Raw genomic sequence first — 21,948 nt, 5'->3', positions numbered from 1 at the left:
AAAGATATAATTATATAATCAATTGTTTAATACATTAAGAATTAATTAAAAATCGAGATTAATCGACGTTGAAATCAATTGCAGAATATCCTGAATGTATTCTGTGTGTTTCATATAAACTATAATTTAATATATAAACTTTTCATTATACATTTTTTCTTGTTTTCAAATTAAAGTAAATAAAATTCTGCAAGAATATCTATCAATTATATAAAGTTCGACTAATCCTTTACAAGATCAGTTCTCTTACGGAAGATATCGGTCGATGCACGTAGCTATCTATCGAGTTATCGCCTTAGATTAATACGTGCTTAACGATGATATTCTCGATCTTACAGTTTGAGAGGGATAGGCGAAGTTAATACCTCGGGGGATACACGCGGTATATATCCTAAGATTTTATTCAAGAGGTTACTGGTCCCTGTTGTCTTCCGGTCGAGACGTCGCCGCAAACGAGCAACGACCAGCCAGCTAGAACTCCTGCCGGGTTTGCGAAGTCGCACATACACACACACACACACACACACAACTACCCACCCGTTCGCTCTATATATTTTGCACGAGAATAAATAAGTAATCATATTTGTACGCAAAGACGAGAACCAAAAATTCACGCAAGAATCTTTGTAATGTGAAATAATTGATGAACGAAAGAAATGTAAGTAGATTAAAATTTAAATTTGTTAATTTTTTATCTATAATAAAGAAGAAAATGGAAATCTCTTGATTTTGTTGCAATAAGAATCATAATGTAATTTGGTTAGAGTCGTGATCTCGGCGTCAATTAGATCGTTCCTTTCTTCGCAAAATCTCCGGAGTTCCCGAAAACCAATATTTGCTAAATTACCTCTACTTTGATATTTCGGAGGACATTTTTTCCTTCTATATTCACGATGTAGGTCATGATCGAGAGTTACGAATAATTTTATTAATTTTTGAAAAGTTTAGATCCGGCTTAAAAATCTAGATACCGCAAGATATACAGGGCAATCTTTTCCCAAAAAAAAGCTTACCTCGAGAGCTTTTCAAAACATTATAATAAAGTATTTTTTCATCGAGTACTTTTCGAGTTACAAGGCTTGAAATAATTTCATAATTTTTACATAAACCATAAAAAAAAAAAAAAAAATATCTAGTAAAATATTCATTTTTCGACTATCTTATCTTAATACTTTTATGTACAAAATAATGAGAGGAATCAATTGGTGTAAAGAAAACACATAATTGTTTCGAAAAAAAATATGTAATTGTTAATTGCATATTGAAGAGATTGCCCTGACACCCTCTATATATATGTGTGAGTTAAGATTTTATTCACGACCATCCGGGCAACTTCCGGCGCGACCGCCAACAAGCAAGAATACGTGTCAGTAACCATGAGTCTTCCAATTCCCCGAGCAAACCGCCGTCGTCTCCGAGGGGGGTTGGTTGGGACGGCACCGGGGACGGGCAAGATGCGAGGCGGAGAGGTCGAGCGAGATAGTAGAAGCGCAACCGGGGACCAGTAACCACTAAACTAGGCGTCTAATAGCTCCTCTCGTCCACCCACGAACAATAGCCCGTGGCGAGCGCCATCAGCTCGTCTACGACTCCTCCAGGAATAGTACCGTTCTCCGCGGACACTCGGTACACGTACGCCACTGCGCATAAATTTTCACTCGCACCTTCTCCCCTACCCTTTTTTTCGTTTATCGAAATGCAATTTAGTTTTCGGCGCAATCCTTGGATTATCGGATAGGCGTTTTAATTTGTTACGTAAAATAATATTACTCTTCTTTTTACTCTCTTTCTCTCTCTTTCTTTAAAATAGCGCTGAAAATATATTTTTTTATAAAATATCATATTTTACAATTTAATGAGTGTGCTATTCTATCACTAATATTATAAACATTTTATATGGAAGGAGATGAAAAAATAGTTCAAAAAAATAAAAAATACAGTCAAAAATGACTATGATATAATAGAAATGATACAATGAAGAGAAATAAAAGAGAACAATTAATAATAATATATAATAAAATATAATAATAATATATAATATAATATATAATAATATAATATATTATATAATATATATAATATATAATATAATATATAATAATAATAATATAATATATAATAATATAATATATATAATAATATATAATATAATATATAATAATATATATTTTTCCAAATTAAACTTACTTAAAAAGGAGAAAATCAAAGAATAGATTAAAAAATAATTTTATATTTTTATAATAATTTCTTTTTCAAGCGCGAGAACGACAGCATAAATAAAAAATGATTTTGATGAGTTGTGACGAATGAAAAATCAATGCCTTATATGACACATTCCGTATAGAAGATAACCGCCGCGATATTTCATCGTGTGTCACGTAGCGCTTTAAACGGTTTTCGAAATATCGCAGGACGCTTCCTGAATATATACGGCATGTATGCGCGAACACGGATGCACTATCTGCTCAATAGTTTGAATGCATTACACTTCTGTCGAAGGAATATTAAGCTTTCTTCGATTTTGTAGAATATTTTATTTTATTGTGTTTGTATACCTTGATAATATTTTGTGTATAATATTTATGAATGTGTAACTTAGGATTATATGAGATATCAATATCTCAAGACAGTAATATCAAGATTAGTCTTATATATTGTTTTGTTTTGTCTCGAAACTTAGAATAAGATTTTTAATTGTTAAAACAATATCAAGATTAAGATCAATATTTATTAAATACAATTTTTTATATTCGTACAATATAGTGATTATTTTCTCGCCTAATTTACAAATATACTTTACAACTATATCGCTCTAATTTACAAATATATTTCCGTTATTTTTAAAAATCAATATCCTGGTCAAGAGTATTGATTTTATCAAAGATATTGGTTCTTAAAAATAACGAAAATATATTTGTAAATTAGAGCAAATGAATTGTGAAATATATTTATGAATTAGATGAGAAAATAATCACTATATTATATAAGTAATGTAATTAAAAAATATAAACATTATAAACATTTTATTTAATAAATAAAAATATTTATATAATTTAATAAATTTATAGAAATAATTCCAACTCTTAAATAAAATTGCACGAGATATCAGTCTTAATATTGTCTTGTCTTGTTTCGAGATAAGTTCAAGACAAGATTTTTAATTAATTGTTAAAATAATATCAAGACTAAGAGCGTCAAGAGATTAATTAATTAAGATTGTCAAGAGATATTACAGGTCTTATCAAGATTATTAGTTTTAAAAAAATTAGTAGTTAAAATATGTATACTTGTAAATTAGATGAGAAAATATATACGAATTCAAAACATTTTATTCGATAAATAAAAATATTCATATCAATCAAAATATTCATATTGATAAATTTAAAAACAATTAATACAATAAACAATATAAAATTTTACACAATTTTTAGCTACACAATTGTGTATGTGTGAGTCTGTATTCTGATATCACGCAACTGTTTTTATCATAAAGACAACGAACATATATATATTGTGTGTTTTAGGAAGTAAACGAATTACATAAATAGCAATAATTATTTTCAATTGTATTATATATAAAGATTATATATTAAATATATATTATTTTAAACAAATCTTGTTTATGTATTAGATAAAAATTGTTAATAAAATCGAGAAGATAATACAAAAGATTTTTGTTACAAAGATTCACTCAAGATTTAAATTTTCAAAAATTTCCAATGCTACACATAATGCAATATTTTTATGTTATCTTTTTTTTGAATCTTATTTACAACCATAGTACGATTATTAAGTATATTAATTATATCAATTTCTAGCATAATTATTTTATTTCGTAAAATCTCATTTTGTCGCGGATCAAATATTAACGTTAATCAAATGAAGTCTTGTAGACAGGTATAAATATTACATTGAGTATCAAGATGAATACCGCGCGTCATCTCAATCTCGACGCGAATAACATGTAATCATGCCAATTACCAATGTCAATTTGCTATAATCACGGAACGTTTGTCACGTTGCATCGCAGACAGTAAGATGCCCTGCGATACGCGTACAATAATGTTTACGTCAATTAGAGATACGTCACTGTGCATAATTAATGTGCACATATAAGGAATATTGAGCAAATATCGCCCAGATTGCTACATTCACTGTTAAATGGGTCGCTAAATAACGGTAGGAATATTTCTCTCTCTCTCTCTCTCAAGTATCGTCCTGGTTGACAACAATAAGGTATAATCACGCCAATTCGTGGTGTTAATTTCTGTCGTAATTCTGTCGGAATAACATTCATCGCGCTATACTTGGCGAAGCACGCACTTCGACGTCGAGAACGAGAGAAGCGCTACTCCTCCGCAGGTTCGTTGTTCCTGACTGCTGGTGCACACTTTGTTAGACACGTGTCTCTATTCGTAGTTAGTAAATACTAACTAGTTAACTAACCGCGTTTCTCAACTTGGCTCGTTCTCTGTCTCTCCCTCTCTCTCTCTCTTTGTCTCTATGTCTTCAAAACACATGTGTATTCCTCAGCACGTGTCCTGCACCAATCAGGCGAATTTGTCGTCGAATCCGAGCCAAATCGTCGAACAAATAAGGCACGAGAATCAAGAAGTATTCTGTCGATAGAAGCAAAACGTAATCCCTGTGATTTATATTTATTTTTATGATTATTTTATTGTTTTTTTAAAATTCTTAAAGCTGCAAAATTGAATTTTATGTTTAAAAAAGAACTTGAATTTATAACTTCGACAATATATTCAACGCAAGAAAAATTGAAAGATTATAGCACACAGGCAATAGCATTTATTAAGTTTTTGCTAAACAGGAAAATCAATATTGAACGTCTTAAATATTCTATAGTTAAATTCTTTACAAGTTTGAAACTTATATAACTATTAACTTTGCTGGAAATTAGAATTGCATGAGATATCAAGAATAGTCTTGATATTGTCTTACCTTGTCTCGAATTTCGAAATCAAAATGAGATTTTTAGTTATCAAGACAATAATAAGATTAAGATTGTCAAGGGATTATTTGTCTTGTTAATATTAGTTAATATTAGTTTTAAAAAATCTAAGGTATGTGTAAAAGATATTTGTAAATTAGATGAAAAAATCACTATATTATATAAACTCAAATTATAAACTTAAAAAAGATTTTTAATTATTGAAACAAGATTATCAAGAGAGAGAGATTATTAGTCTTGTCAAGATTATTAATTAAAAAAAAAAAAACTAAATTATATTATTTGTATATTCACAAATTAGATGAGAAGAAAGTACACTATTATATTTAAACTTAAAAAATTTTATTTAATAAATAAAAATGTCTACATTAATAAATTTAGAAACAATTAATACAATAAATAAAATAAGCGATATAAAATTTTACATTATTTAGCTACGCAAAATACAATTTAGTATTAAATTATTAATAAAATCAAGTCAGGACAAAATCAGATAAAGACTAAAACTAAGAGATTTAAGTTTTCGACAATTTTCAATAATAATATAATATTTTTATGTATATCGTCTTGTCTTGATTTTCATGTAATGCTAATTTTACGTTTGAAAAACAACTTGAATTTATAGCTTCAATATTAAAATATTTAACGAAGGAAAAATTAAATGATTTCAACACAAGTAGTAGCATTTATTAAGTTCTTATTAAACAGAAAAATCAAATATCTTAAATACTTCGTGGTTGGATATTGCAATTCTGAAATTCTTTGTATAATTATTTGTTAAGTATTAATATTGCTGGAAATATTGAAAAATATTATCGCTTTACTCTACGCATAAAGAGATTAAAGAACTAAAGTTCAAAGGTGGAAGCATTTAAGCCAGCAAAAATGCAACGTATGCGTTTCTCTCTTTCTTTCTCTCTCTTTTTTTTCTCTTCTCTTTCACTTGCCTTCATATATCTGCTCAACTCCCTGATGATGCTGGGTCGTTGTGTTGTTTAGGAGGTGAAATTCCGGAGCGCGACACATTGCGCGGTATGAAAAGCCTCCTTAAGTTCCGCTCAGAATTTTTTGCGTGTTGTGTGTGTGCGAGTCGGTATTTAATTAAATTAAATTGCGCGTTCTCCTCGTGAGAAAAAACGGAGAGGCACGTTCCTCTTTTTAAATCCACTTTCCCTCCCCGGTTTCGCGTTATCCTGCCGCCATGGTCTCATCCCTGGTGCATAAGACGGTAGCGTCAAACAATCAGGAAATTACTCTCATTTAATTCGGTTTGGATAAAGCGCTCCTCTTCGAAGGAAGTCGGCGGCGCCTCGCCAATTCATTCCCAGTCGCGTAAAATTAGCCCCGAACGTTTAATTATCTCGGATAACAGTAACTGCACTTTTTTCCCATCTTTCTCCCCCCGTGCTTCTCGGCGAGTATTTATACCTCGTAGATTTAAATTCGATTTGCAACGTTCGCGAGCCCGAACTGCCGCTAAGCTAAAACTGTTCGGGCGTCTTCGAAATTTCTCGTCCGGATGAATTATTTTCGCGCTGAAAGAGGATTGTCTTCCATCGATTATATCGCAGCGCGATAAAGCTTGGAAGTGTCTTTCGTCCAAAAATATTTTATTCAAACATTCAATTATTTTACCGTATTTTTTCTAATAATTTTATACATATATATATATATATATATATATATATATATATATATGTGTGTGTTTATTGATTTTTAATCCAATTTTTTTATCCTCTTTAATTTATTTTTATCCGCTTTGTATTTATGACTGATAGAATGTACGATAATCTTTTAACGTGTACTTTATATTTTTTCAATAGCACAGATTTGATATCAGTATCAGGAAATTGTAAAAAATTTACGTTGCGTTATTATTATTTTTATCACCTTCGTGTGGAGATATGTCGCGCGTTATTTATTATGCGATTTCAAGACTTATGAAGATAAATTTCCACGGTTTTTGTCATATTTACAAAATATAAATACGAACTCTCTCGGATCATCTGAATGTTTTAGCTTAACGTCGCTTATCCTCTCCTCTCGATTTATTCACAATTTATATAAACTACATATACATCTATCGGTTTTTACATTATCGGTCTGTTTTTTCGTTCTTAATTTAAAAAATCACTTGATTGTCGTAATTGCGTTAGTAATTTATAGTTTATTTTTTCTTCTCTAAAAATTGCGCTGAATCCATCAATTGCGACAGTTTTTTCCTCTTGTTTGATGCCACACTTTAAATTGTAATTAGCGAGTGCTTTGCTCGTTGTATTTTCACCTTGACTAATTAATTATTTCTACAGAAATAGTGGAGTACAAAAGAAAATATTTACATATTTTAATTTTTACTCTTTTTTGCTATTAATTGTACTAATTGTAAATTAGAAATATAAAACTTCGTTGAAATAATAATCTTTTATTTTGTCGTTATCATATTTTTGTGAAAATGACAGTTGGCATGTGTGTGCTTGGCTGATTTCGCGATTTTAAAAAAGAAATTACCAATTATTTTTCTGTAATATTGTATATAATATTAACTATCATTTTTACAAAAATATAATAACGGCAAAATAAAAACCTATGACCTGATTTCAACGGTTTTATATTTTTAATTAATATATATTAATTTAACATTTAATAAATAGTTAATAACTTGTAAGAGCGTAGTGAAAATAACGAAGTACAAAGAATTTTACTAAATATTTAAAATTGTTAAATATATATGCATTAATTAAATTATTATCGATAGCCAAGTAATATGAAATTATTTAAACGTATTATGTATTAATTGCATTGCAAATATGTTTGCCATTTCACTTATAATTATCGATTTAGAATCGAAGAGAGAAGAACTGGATGTGCCAGGCTTTCGGGACACAATAAATTTATTCGCCCCAATAGCACAGTAATGATGTCATACAAAAAGAAAAGAATCGTTTGACAGTGGGGACGATTCAAGGAACAAGTCCCATCTTCAATTGTCTCACACCAAAAGGAGAGAATGTTTGAACTGAAACTTAGTTTTGAACAAATCTAGCGCAATTATAATCAAGGCTGTTCAAATCTCCAAAATGCTTAAACCTAACGACAGTTTAAACGTGCTCCTCTAGCGAATATGGCAACAATGTTAGTTGCTCATAATCTCTATTGTAGCTAATGATACGTGAAAACAATATAATAGTAAAAAATAGTGAAGTTAATGTATAAAAAAATTCAGACTTCATATTTTCTAGATGTAATGAGGAAATGAGAGATTTGAATATTCGTTTTATAACAAAAATCAAAGTAATTTATCACAAAAAGTTAAGTATCCTGGTTGCTGGAGCTATTGAGAGTAAAAGCGAGACAGGTAGGATTGAAGTGGCAAGAGAGGGTTGCCCGCTTAGGAATTGAGACATGTTACAACGGCGCACGGAGGCGTGGAAATGAAAGTATTACCAGCAGAAAGCAATTAGGAAAAAGTAGTAGGTGCCTAGGGATTAATTCCGAAAAAGCTCCGGGAACAAGCCGGCAAAATGAGGATAAGAAAAAAATGGCAGACGATAGTTTGAAAGGAAAAATGGTGAAAATAGTTGCACGTAGTCAAAGCAGTTGTTAATATAACAAAGAATGGTTATTATTTTAATGGTTATTATTTTAATAGGCTGTGCAAACTGTATCAATAAGAATTGAAAATTTTTAAAGATTCTATTAACTATAGATTAAATAATAAATATAATGAAATATTTATAGGTGTATTCAAAATGGTGGAATATAGAAAAAAATAAGTAATAAATAATAATATTATTGTAAATAAATATTATTTTAAAAATAGTAAAAAATAAATGAAAAGAAAATAGAAAAAATAATGAATTATATAAATCATTTATAATAAATTACCCAATATTGAATATTTTAATACCATATTAAAATTAATTTATAATTTAAATGTCGCATTTATATTAATATAAAGTTAATATTAAAACAATTTTACTTTTGTTAATAATATATATAAATTTAAATAACAATATAATTAATGCAATTATAGCATAAATTTTGCATAATAGGATAATTAATTAAATTAAAAAGAAATAAAGAAATAATATAAATACATTGAAAGTCGGAAATTTTTGTATTTTAATTTTAATTTTTAATGAAAGATAGGACAGATTAGCAAGAAGGGAGAATATTGCACCGGAAGTGACGCGAGGTGGATTCCCAACAGCGGAAGATCAGAGCAGATCTGAGTTGACATTTCGGCAACGATGAAGGAGAGATTCAGTGAATTCCCGCGCATCTCGAAAGGACTTAATCCCGTCGGAGGAGCTAAGAGGTTAGCGCCTGTAAGTCTGTTTCAAGGTTTTATCCTGTTGGAACGTGGCCAAAACCTCCCTCCGCTTGCTCTGCTCGACGACGACAACGATCGTTACAACCTGGGCGAAGTCCTTGCAGGAAGCGAGCGACATTTGCCCGCTTTAAAGCCGACTGACATTTGTTTTCAGGTCAAAAGAGAAAGAGAGGGAGAAGCTCGACGGCTCTTCTCTCTCTACTTTTAAAGTGCATTTTGTTCTTGCATTCTTAATTAGGGTCTTCTCTGCCCGGTTACTTTGACGAGAGCACATGCAAAGCTAAAGTCTTTCGAATGATGTAAATAATATTTTCTTAATTGGTTAACAATTGTTTATTACAAAAACTAACAAAGTTTTTGCTGATTCAAATTGTTCACTTCAGCCATGTAATTCTGTAAGTTTTTTTAATTTTCTGCTATATATTAAAGTCCTTATTTTTCTCTTAAATTAATTTACATTTCCTTTGGGAGTAAACACGAGTTAAATATTTCGTTGTCAGAAAATTTTAAGATGGAAGATTATGAAACTATAAATCAGATCTAAATAATTTAATCCTATTTATTAAGTTTCTTTTAGTAAATTAATTTAATCAATTCCTTTTTCTCTAGAAACAATGTGAATCAATATATGCTATATTTGAAAAATTATCTTAATTATCATCTACTATCTTTCTATGTGCATTTCTAGACAGGTTATTTAACAATATCATTTCTCGTTTTGGCTCGGTTAAAATTCCGTCAATTCTCTCTTTTCAAAGTTAAGAAGAGAATCCGTCTTGAAAGAAGACAATTCAGTCTTGTCAATATCCAGAACACGCATGGAAGCTGTGACAAGCTGAATGCAACTCGAAGAGAAGGGTTTAAAGCGTGTTTGCGAGCCGAGAGGTCGAAGAAGAGTACTGTTCCTGAAGGAGAGACAAGCGATAAATACTTCCTTCAAAGTTTTGTTTCAGCGCGCGATTCACTCACTCGCGAAACTTCTTCGATGCACCGTGCATTTGCCGTGAATTATTGCGCCTCGCGAGTTTATTTAGGAGCCTGTGAAGAAATATCAGCGATTATCTTTCTCCTTCGTTCGTGCAGTGCCGGATTTTTCAGTGGCTGGATATTTTAAGGTTTATGCTTGCTAATATATATATATGTATATAACTTTTAAAGAAATTTTTTTAAGAAAAGATTTTATTCGAGAAGAAAAACATGTAAAGAAAAATGTAAAGAAGAGAATTATGTTCCCCCATTAAAATATTTATCTTTGGCGACAATTTTTACTTCCGCATAATTTTCACTTCATGTAAATATAATTCTATCGTTTTTATACGATTAAAGATGTAAAGAATCATTAAAATAGTGATAATTAGTTCAAATCTATCATCTATAAAATTAAAAGTAACGAAAAATTGATTTGGAATATATCAAAATTAAAAATAATGAACAATTAACTCTTGCAATGATCAAAATAAAAAATGTTAAATATCTGAAAAAGAAAAAAAACAGTGCTTATTGTTTTTTTCACAAAAGAATTACATTTTATGGAAAAGAAATATTTTGTACATATATTAATAACGTAGCCGAGGTTCTCATCCAATAATTAAAACTTTTTGGAGGATTTTATTTACTTAATTTTTCATATTCGTGCCTTTCGTATTTTCTATATCCACCACTGCGCCCGCGAGATATATATCCCGTGCTAAGAAAGATAAGTGATGACGATCGATCAGAAATCCGGCACGTTCGTAAATCATCCGCGTTCCTTCTCTTTTGCGTTCGCGATCTCATTGCCCCTTTATCTCATGCTCTTCAATCTAATCGATGCCAAAGAAACCCATCAACGATTCAGCTCGCGTGCCATCTAATTCGCGCGAGTCTGGATGTTGAACAATTAATTCAGAGGGACATGATAGTCCTTTATTGGAGGTCTTTCGGATTCAAGCACAAAAATGATGATGGCAATGAACTAAATTGAATGTTTCGTAAAATTCGCTGTACAAATAAAAATATTTGAGAAAATAATTAGTGCTTCGGAAAAATTAATTATATTATATAATCTTTAGAATATGAATAGCTAAATTGTATTATTTCAGCAAAATTTATAACTAATTAAAATAAAATAATTATTAAAAATATAATATATATATATATGTGTGTGTGTGTGTGTGTGTGTGTGTGTGTAATTATTATAATTAAAAATTTTGCCTTTATTTATTAAAAAATTTATTTAAAATTACAGTTAATTATTTTAGGATAAACAGACCTCTTGAAAATATTGATAATATCTCACCTCAATATTCGTACATATATAATTATCTCTTATTTTAAACGATATTTTTTTCTTTTAAAAGATAGAACTCTGTCTAGAAGTCACGTAAAGCTAGGAATATTTAAACCGACAGAAAATAAATAAGAAAGAAAGTGTCACGGAGCAAAGTGCGATGTTGAATATACAAACTTGGCGTCTTATGTCAGTTTGTTTCGAAACATTTTTTTTAATTTAACCAAAACTTATAATTATTTATGGATTTTCACGAAATGATTCGTCATTTTCCCTTCTCTTCTACACACATATAGAAATCTTAGATCCGAGACTCTCCCCCCTTCCCTACATGTGTATAAAATTTTATAAAAATCAAAATTTCCGAGTTCGCAAAGTTCTCTTGTCAGTGTGTGTGATTGACAAATTATATATTTAAAATTATTTCATCAAGATTTTCACACATTTCCGTTACATTTGAGAATACACTTGCGGCTGGCTGATGATAAAATACTGCTGAGGGGAACAAAATTTTCGAATCTCTTTCGCATCGTTAATTATATCGAGCGCATCGCCGCTCCAGGCGAAAATAATGCGGGAAAAAAATCGCGAAACGGTCGAAAATGAGAATGAGGCGGGGCTTAATCAACCGAGCGAGAGTTCGTTATTCTTGAGGACGAGGCGAGCTAACGGCGTGATGAAAAAATGTGCAAGGCAGCATATTTCCGAGGTCGTTCCACTTTCGTTGTGGTCTTTAAAAAAGAATAAAGCGCTCACCCCGCTTTCGCGCGAGAAATGCTCTAAAGAACTTGAAGAAATTCGAGCCGAGCTACCGGAAGGAAGTCTCTGTTAATGGCCGAGAGGTAAAGAGCTTTGCTTGACACACACACACACACACACTCTCTCTCTCTCTCTCCCCTTCTTATTCTAGGGGCTAATTACGTTAATAGTGTCCGTTATAGATCTTATTGCGGGAACGAGAATGGGAGAAGTCTTGGAGAATTTTATCCAAGAGCGTCGTGCCGATAACAGGACTTGTCGTTGCCTGGAAGGGCAGACGAATACATGAAATAATGACATGACGCATGTCCGAATATATGAAATAATGATATGACGCATGGAATATCGAAAAAAAGAAAAGGAAAAAATAAAGAAGAATATACAGTGCACGTAGAAAGAAGAGGATTACAATGTCTTAATACCGAGAACGCGCAATTTCGTCAAAGGCTCCTCTCTCTTGCCCGGCTGATCTCATTCTTTAATTTGAGAACAATTGCTTCAGACAAGAGAGAATCCGATCCGAAGCTGCAGGGAATGTAACACTATAGAAGAGATAAAAATCGGAAGAAAGAAGGCAACATTTAACAGGATCATTGACCAGACTTTTTATTACTTTCCTTAAGACAACGAGAATAACGAGAATAATAAAAATTAATCTAAATTCTAAATATGTGCATACACATATTGCGTTTTTATTATATATTTATGTTTTTCTAATTTATATCTTATATTTAAAAAATATAAGAAGTTTTAATTTTGATTAAGAAATCATTAATATAAATCATAATAACGATAATAAAATGATATCGCCTAAAAAGAATACATTTAATATGTTTAATTAAATACAAACACAAGTTTAAATATATATTACATAATATATTTTATTTATTTTAAAAATATTTATATTATTACAAGTTTTTTCTTATCTCTTAAATTACCATTCGCTTAACTAGAGCTCTAATTAAAATGAACGAAGTAAGAATAGTAGAATAGTATAACTAGAGGTCTAAAAAAATTGTTTTCTAGAGAATAGAAATCAAACGTTACAAAAAGTGTTTCTCAATGAAAAAAAAATTGATTCTTTTATTGTTTTAAAATATAATATTATTTTATTTCTCTATACTTTTTTATTAACGTAATAAAAAAATTGAAGTTCTTATATTTTTATTTTATTTTGTTTTAAAAGTAATTTTAATGAATTAATAAAACTTTTACGACAAATTACATGAGACACGAAATGATTCGGAGATACTTGAGCTGTATAATAAAAAATTTTATTATACATCTAACTGTAAAATTATCCAATATATGTCATATTTATCATTTCAATCGCAAAAATCTTATCTTTATCCATTAAAATTACATTCAAAAAACAATAAATGAAAAATATTAAAACTTTAGTTGTTTTTTCATCATCATACAAAAATGTTAAATTATATTACACTTATATTAAAATATATTTTTAAAAAAACTACAATTGTATTTTTATATCTGTAATAAAGACAATTCATTCAATCATCTGGATTTGTTTTTGGAGAATTTAAACAAAAACTAATTAAAAATAATAATTAAAAATAATAATAACTATATAGCCAATTGAAATGCGATCTATATTTAAAATAGTATGATGATTAATTTAAAAATCTAATTCGAAAAATTAAAATTAATGAAACATTAATTAAAATGTGAAGATATTAAATAAAATCTGAAAAAAAAAAACAAAATTTTAAATAAAACAAGGTTTGTTTTTCTAGAAGAAATATATTTTATGGAAAAAAGTTTTGTTTTTTTTCTATTTACATCTCTAGTCATAAGAAAAGTAACGCAAGCTACGCAGCGCGTTTTTTGTCAGAAATTAATTATCTGCCGGGAACAAATGGATAGAAGGGTTGTTCTTCGGCGAATTGCACCTGGAAAAATGTGCGCGACGCAAAAAGAGAGAGAAAAATAGAGAAGTAAGAACACACCGCGGATATTTTCCCTTCCTCTCTTGCCGCGGACAAAAATAATTTTAAGTTCGGTAGAGAAGCGGAACGTGGGGAGACGGGAGGATGATGGTTCCCGAGGGACAACGATGGCCAGGGGCGCATCAGGCAGGCAGGACTAGCAAGAAAAATTCCATCCTCCCCTTTTTTCAGGGATTTAAGAGCTCTTGCCACCATTGCCGGGCACACCTGCGTTTTTCTCAAGCCGGCGAGCACCTCGATCTTTCTTCTTGTCCATCCATCTGTTTTAACTGGAACCCGCAAGCGAATTTCCTTGCCGGCGACCGGCCTCGGTTGTGCAACGTGCGTTTATCTGTTCTTGTTGTGTCGCGGCGCGAATGTACTTCAGAAAGTGGAAGTGCCATGCTGAGCTCGAGAAGAATAGCCATTTTCGTGCGGGACGAAAGAATTTGCGGCTTTTCGAGTTCCGTTATCTCGTGTGTAAAAGTTGTATATTAGATTTTCGAAGTAAAGTTGCTGCCGCATATATTAAATATTCCAGAGTAATAAAGAAATTTTGTAAAGTAATGTCGTGTATACACAATGACAGATATGATCCATTATAAAGATTGTAATTATAATGTACAAAATTCTTCATTACGTTAAACCATAATTGCTTTCATTCAATTTTCTGAAAAATATATAGACTGATATTAGAAACATTAAAAAAATTTTACTCTAATAAAAAATAACTTTATTTTACGATAAAAATGACTCTAAGCGTTAAATAATTATTTTTCAAACTTTTTATCTTTTCTGAAAGTTAAATTAATTTAATTTATGAGTTTATTAATGAACATGAAATTATTTTAAACATCAAGTTATTCATTAAATTATTTTGCAATAATAATTTTTCAAGAGAGAAAGTTTGGAGAAAAATTATTTACAGAGAATTATTTTTATCGTAAAATAAAATTATACTTCATTGGAATAAAATTTTTGTTCAGAAAAGGAAACGTTAATAATTTAAAGAAAAGGAACTGTGCGAAACTTTGAATTGTGACATTTTGTATTAGGCAACAAAAAGTTTATATTGGAGTTATAAATGTTTCTTGAGAAATTTCTTTTCATCTCATTGTTTTTTTTTCGATCGCGCTCTTGAGGAATTTATTATTAGAATCTTCTTCGAGGACAATCGCGATCGAGAGTATGAATAAGAAGTTCGGAATTCGTTCATATGTTCGCGGTCGTATTTTTCCTTTTGTACCGAAGATTCGATCGCACTAAAACTTTCAATGGAACACACGCGGCTGGCCGCAATGGATGCCGGTGCGCGTCCAAACGAATCTCCTGTCGATTTTACTCGTTCGAGTTTACTGTACCGGATGGATATAAGCCTTTGAGAGTCTTGCGAAAAATCGCGAACGCGACTGCCAATTTCGTTGCTTTCCTAAGGAAACTTGTTCCGGCGCATATATTATTCAGAGTTTGAACTTATAAATTTACATTTGTAACGAGTTTACATTTTTGTGAAAGAGAAATTTTTAGAATAAAAGAAATTAATAACTTATAATCAAACTTCTTAGACTTTTTCACTGAAAAAATGTTTTCAAAACTCGAAATGTAATTTTATTGTTTCTTTCCTTCGTTTTTGTTGTTAAAATTATAACGTGTACAATTACATTGCAAGAAGCAAGGAATGAAATAAATTTTAATTATATTTTTTTCAAAGTGTTATAAACTGTGGTTTGTTACTTCTGTTGTTAAAGAGCGATACATTCTTTCATAAATATTTTACTAAATTAAATAAAAAAATTGTATAGTGTTCTTATATATAAGTACACACGTTAGTATATACATAACGCATAAATTAGTACGCGAGATATATAAATAATGTATTAATACATAAATATTAATTAATATTCATTAAATTAATGTATGAATAACAAATATATTAGTTTACGAGAATTTATTATTAAGATTAATATATAAATAATGTGTCGACATATAAATTAATATTAATTAATATTTAAAATAAGTTAAATATAATTTTATAATTAAATATTAATCTAAAACAATTATCTTTCTTAAAACCGAGATATAATATTTTACCAATTTACAAATTACTGGAAAATTTCGGCGAAAAAGTGGCGATTTATCTCATCAACGCAAGGTGCGTCAATATCTGGATGAAACTACTTGCGTATACAATAAGTGAAAGAACTCGCGAAGACAGTTGCAAAGTTACAGAATCGCGGAGGCGTAAAAGAGGGTGATATTACTCTGACTTTCTCTCGTCGCGATTTCGTAATCAAGTTCCTTAACCCCGACAACGAAAATGGAAAGTTATGGTGGCGTAACTTTCGCGTATCGTAATACATTCGTGACAACTTCTTGATATGCGACTTGACGAACCGTTTCGCCACTTAACGTCGTCGAACGAACTTTCTCAGCGAGGACAACGAAGAAGACGAAGTGGAAGAGGCTGAAAAACGTAAGGAAGTCATAAAAAAAAGGAAGAGAAAGAAACGAGAGGTGAAAGACTGACGAAGAAGTAAACGGGGGAAGGGGAAAAAACGGGAGGAAGTTTTCCTTTCAGTCGCTTTATCGTGCGGATGGAAGCTTCCAGCTGTTGTAAGCTCCGAGAGTTACCTGCGCGAGAAAGTGCACGGTCAATTAGGTTGGTTTACAATTTCCCGGCCGGCGACGGCTTGTTTCTTGGATGACGACGAGCGAGTCGTTTTTGTTTCGACCAAAAGAAAATCCGGAGAGAGGAAAATTTGCCATTATTTGCGTTTGAGTGCGTCATATCGATAATTATGCACAATTTTTTACAATAAATTTCATTTTTTTTCTAAATAATAGTATTTGAATGCCTTAAATTGTGCCATTAGGGTTGCACAAGATTCAAGAAAAAACAATATTTATAAAAATATTGTATTATTTTATAATAATAATTATTAGGAAATATTAGGCCAGTTGAGCATGTATCATTTATACAAGTTTTATATTTGTCTTTTACAGTAGTTAATATAATTTGATAAACGATATAAATGCAAATTAAGATTGAGATCAATTAATAAACATATTAATAAAACGCAATCAATGAAATAAATAAATCTGTCATTGGACGAAGGATATATAAATGTTCACTTATCTTATGTGGTAACAAAATAGATGAAACGTACGGTTTGGCAGAAAAGGAATGAGCACACAACAAGATGCTCCATTTTTTTATTTATTTGTATTCTGAAAAGTTTCTTTCTCATATGTAGTCTATGTCTGTTCGCAAAATTATTATTGACACTGATTCAATTTTCAGTGTCTATTTTAACATATTGGTATTGAAGAACTTTGAAAACTTAAATCTTGTCTTACTTAATTTTGAGTGAATCTTTATAACAACAACCTCGTTTTGTATTGCTTTGTATCGATTTTATTTTTATCTAATACAATTATCTAAAATAATATTAATAATTATTATTACTGTTGTGTATTTATATTATTCGTTTATTTTTTAAAATAATATATATATTTTTTCTTTATCTTTAAAAGACAGTTACAGTGATATAAATGCAGACGCGGCTCATGCACACACAATCAAAAAATTATGTATGCACATGTGAAAAGTTTTGTGTAGCTAAATAATTGCATAAAGTTTTATGTTTATTGGTTTATATTGTTTATTATGTGTTAAAGTTTTATATTTGTTCATTGTAGTAATTGTTTCTAAATTTGTTAATATAAGTATTTTTATTTATTGAATAAAATTTTTTAAGTTCATATAATATAAAATGTGCGATTTTCTCGTTTAATTTACAATGTACATATTTCAGTTTTTTTTTAAATCAATAATCTTGATTAATATGATTAATAATCTTGACAATTTTAATCTTGGTATTGTCTTGACGACAATTAAAAAATTTTGTCTTGACCTTCGAATTTGGAGACAAGACAAAAATATTAAAAAAATGGCCTTAATATCTCATGCAATCCTATTTGCAATGTTGAGAAAGAAAAAACGGAATAAAAATAGGTTTCTTAGTACATATCATATGTGGAAAACATATATGTAAGCTATATATATATATATGTAATTGTTTTTAGCGATATATTCCTTTGGAATTAATAAATTACTGAATTAAAATTTCGAAGAAGTATTAATTTTCGAATCACGAACGATTAAAAAAAATCTAAATAAATGATTTCAAATTTATGTAAATAAATGATTTCGAAAATTGAAGAAAAAAGATTATAAAAAACGTAAAAATTATTTCTAAATGAAAATTTTTAAGAATAAAGCATCATAGACACTTTCTGTACTCGTCGTAATTTACTGTGCGACACATGAAACACATTGTACAATAATGCGTTTCCCGATGCTGGAGCAAAATGAGCGTTGAAATTCAATTTGCATGCTGCGTAATTAGTGGCAATTTTGCAAAAGTTGCCGCTACTTGTGTTCTCTGTAGATTAAAAGACAAAACACAAAACTAATAAGCATATGAATAGCCGTCCACACACAATCCATTGTCATTCGACACAGTTTGATTAATGTTATTTACAAAAACATTAAGATTAAATAGTAGAAAAAGACAGAGAAAGAGAGAGAGGAAGAGTAAACGAAACTAAACATTTGCAAAATGAATCAAAATAAACACTACAGATAATTACATTATAAAGTAAATATTTCTGTCATGAAGAAAGACTTTATAATTAAACGCACACTTTATGCACATTTATTCCCTTTTTTTTTTTTAAAAAAGAACCTCATTTTTATTTTTTTCATATTTATGAAAAATGCCTGATTTTTATATATTTAATGTTTCTTAAATAGATTTTTACGGACAAGTGATTGAAGCGGAAAATAACAAAGAAGTAGATAAAGTTCTCTTCGTATCGAGTAAATTAATTATTCATAAGTAAATTTATATTTTTTTTTGCGGTGCCATGCTTGAAAGCACGCAAAATAGAAATTTAAAATTTATTATACAATCGGATGGACGATAAAAATTAATTAAATTTTATTAATTCGCGCGAGGATGCGAAACATTCATTAATTTCGCGAGACAGTTATTAAAAATTATATTTCTCACATCCGTTACCAACTGTATTTAATTAATAATATAAGAGCGTGAAATCTTGAAGCCGCTATCGGAAATTTATCAAGAGATAACAGAAAATTTTTGATAAATTAGACGAATCAAGAGATTTGTCTGCACGCTCATGGAGGTCACTTCCGACTTTTTTTCAACAAAGAAAGACTAATTTGTTAATAACGTTTTGACAAATATCTTTTTTTTTATTATTTGAAATTGATGTATAGTTACTTTCTGAACAATATGAATCAAGCACACGATATTCGACTCTGTCGTTCACGACAGTGATTGTACAGACTAACTAACTGAATGACTCTAACGCGAACTGAAGCCGAGAGATTTATTGCACTGTCGGTTGTTAAGAAGAGCAAAAAAAACGACGCGATGCCAACCATCATGGCAATATTTACCTGCCGCTCACAAATTACAACAAAACATTCCGACAAATGATGTTCGCTCTCACAATCACTCACAATCAGATGAATTAACACACCGATACGATTATCCGCCAATTTATTTAACAATTATGAGAGTCATTCTCAAGCGATTTATATCTCGTTTATTCATTTGAAATTTTTAGAAAGTCTCGAAGACGTTATATAGCAGTGGTTTTGATGCATGCAGTATATCAATCACTATGCCTAAGAAACAAAACCAACAATGAATTTAAAAAAAATTTTTAGTATAATTATTATAAAATAATATTTTTATTATGCACACATTCGCGTTATAAAAATCTGCTCATATATATTTGACTGTCTTATTTTTTCCCTTTTTTAAAAAATGAATTTTCAATCTGTTTATAGGAACGAGATGCAGAACAAGATAGCGACAACGATATTATCGCCCGGTGAGTTTATTAATTATATCCGCTTGAGAATAATTATTTATTTGTTCAATGATATTTTTGGTGTCATTGTGACTAAATGTTTGTAATCGCAACATATGTCATTTTGCATTGATATTGGTTTCTCTCGAATTAATAAAAACATTTAATTAATTACTTTATTTTATAATAAGTTATATATAGAATTCTATCTTTCTCGCATGAATTTTAATTATATAATCGAATGAAGCAAATTTTAAAAATTTTATTGACGTTGATATGTTATTTTTACGTAGATTTATTAAATTTATTGCATTCTCATATTTATTTTATTTTAAAATATATTTTTGATAAAAAAATCATATTAAAATCTATTCTAAATAATTTTCTATTTTTTTGATATTATGTTATAGTATAGTGTGTTATAGTATAGTAAATACATTTTTCAATTTTTCTCAAATATTATTTCTTCCTCTCTTTCTTGTTAATAATAAATATAAATGCATTTTTTATAAGTCCTATTTTTAATCTAAAGTAAGATACTGTAACGAGATTTAAAAAAAATCAAAATAGCCTTTTTTAAAAAAAGATAATAATAAAATAAATAAATGTAAAAAAACTCATGAGAAAATTGGCATGATTAGGAAACAGTTTCTAATTGTCGATCGCAGGATTTTAACAAAAAAAAAGATCGTCATACACGATTCCTTTTAATCATAAATACTAGCGAGATTTTTTTATAATCAAGATAGCTTTAAAAAAATGATAATAATAAAATAAATAAATAAATATAAAAAATTCGCGAGAAAAATCTTGCTCGGCATCTTTGCGGAGGAAATTGGCACGATTGCAAAATCAGAGAGCAGTCGCTGATTGTCATCACGATCGCGGGATTTTTACGAAACAAAAATACAAAAAAAAAAAAAAAGAAAAAATCCATGATGGCTCTCCTCTGTCGAGATGAATTTTTCAGAATCCGTTTCGCGTGTGTGTTGCATTTCCGTTCGTTCGCTGTTTTGTTTTCGAGCGCGGCACGTGGTGGCGTTTGCTGGCCGAGGATCGAGATGATTTATCGCGCGTAGATCTCGAACGCGACGCGAGATCCGATTCTCGCGTGTGTATGAGAATAAAATAAATAGCTGCGCGCTCGCGATGAAAATTTTCGTCGGATTCCAGTCGGAGCCGAGCCGAGTTGGGGCCGAACGTGACGTTGGGGGCTCACCTCCCTTTTGTTCCTGGCCGGTTGTCGGCTGGCGCAAAACGCTAGGAAGGACCTAGCGACGATTTATCGTCCCGTTGCGTATCCATTTTATTTCCGCGCCTCTCGACAAAATATCTATATACATATAGAGGGCAAAAACTATATCCTGCGGGATTTTCCGGCAGTAGTGTCGATGTTCGCGGAAAACGCTACGCGATCTCCACGTTTAGTCGATTCGCCTCGACTCGCAAATGGATTTCGCTTATAATTGAAATTGTGTCTTCCTTTTTTTATCCCTCGTTTTTATATTATAGTCGTGATCTGGTCAATTTTATTCGAGCCATTGCGCGGAACAGAGGTACAAATCGGATTTCTCTCGTTTTGAGAGCTAAAAGGCTTTGCAAAAGGCAATGAACCGAAAAGAGTACAAGAGAGATTGATAAAGTAAATTTTGAAACACGATGGAAATTTCTCAGTCACATGTGCGGACAAATTGATATTTAATGTTTCACCAGTTACACGATTTATAGCGTATTTACTTTAATGAGAAATTTGAACATTTCGCTC

The 21,948-nt window shown here is 30.3% G+C and overlaps 1 long non-coding RNA gene across 4 annotated transcripts in view; it reads left to right on the top strand.

Annotated features, from left to right (window-relative positions):
* Positions 1-21,948, top strand: part of LOC145975814 (uncharacterized) — a 211,806-nt gene that overhangs the window by 92,078 nt on the left and 97,780 nt on the right. For all 4 annotated transcript variants that reach the window (XR_014440094.1, XR_014440091.1, XR_014440093.1 and 1 more), the window contains exon 4: positions 20,161-20,204. This is a non-coding gene — a long non-coding RNA (uncharacterized LOC145975814). The remainder of the gene's footprint in view (positions 1-20,160; positions 20,205-21,948) is intronic.

The sequence above is a fragment of the Camponotus vicinus genome, unplaced genomic scaffold (genome assembly GCF_025532165.1).
Source record: "Camponotus vicinus isolate PSW18456_S1 unplaced genomic scaffold, iyCamVici1.0 SCAF_8, whole genome shotgun sequence".
Lineage (NCBI taxonomy): Eukaryota > Metazoa > Arthropoda > Insecta > Hymenoptera > Formicidae > Camponotus > Camponotus vicinus.
Note: the sequence above shows the minus strand (reverse complement) of the source record. Positions and strands in the feature narration are given on the sequence as shown.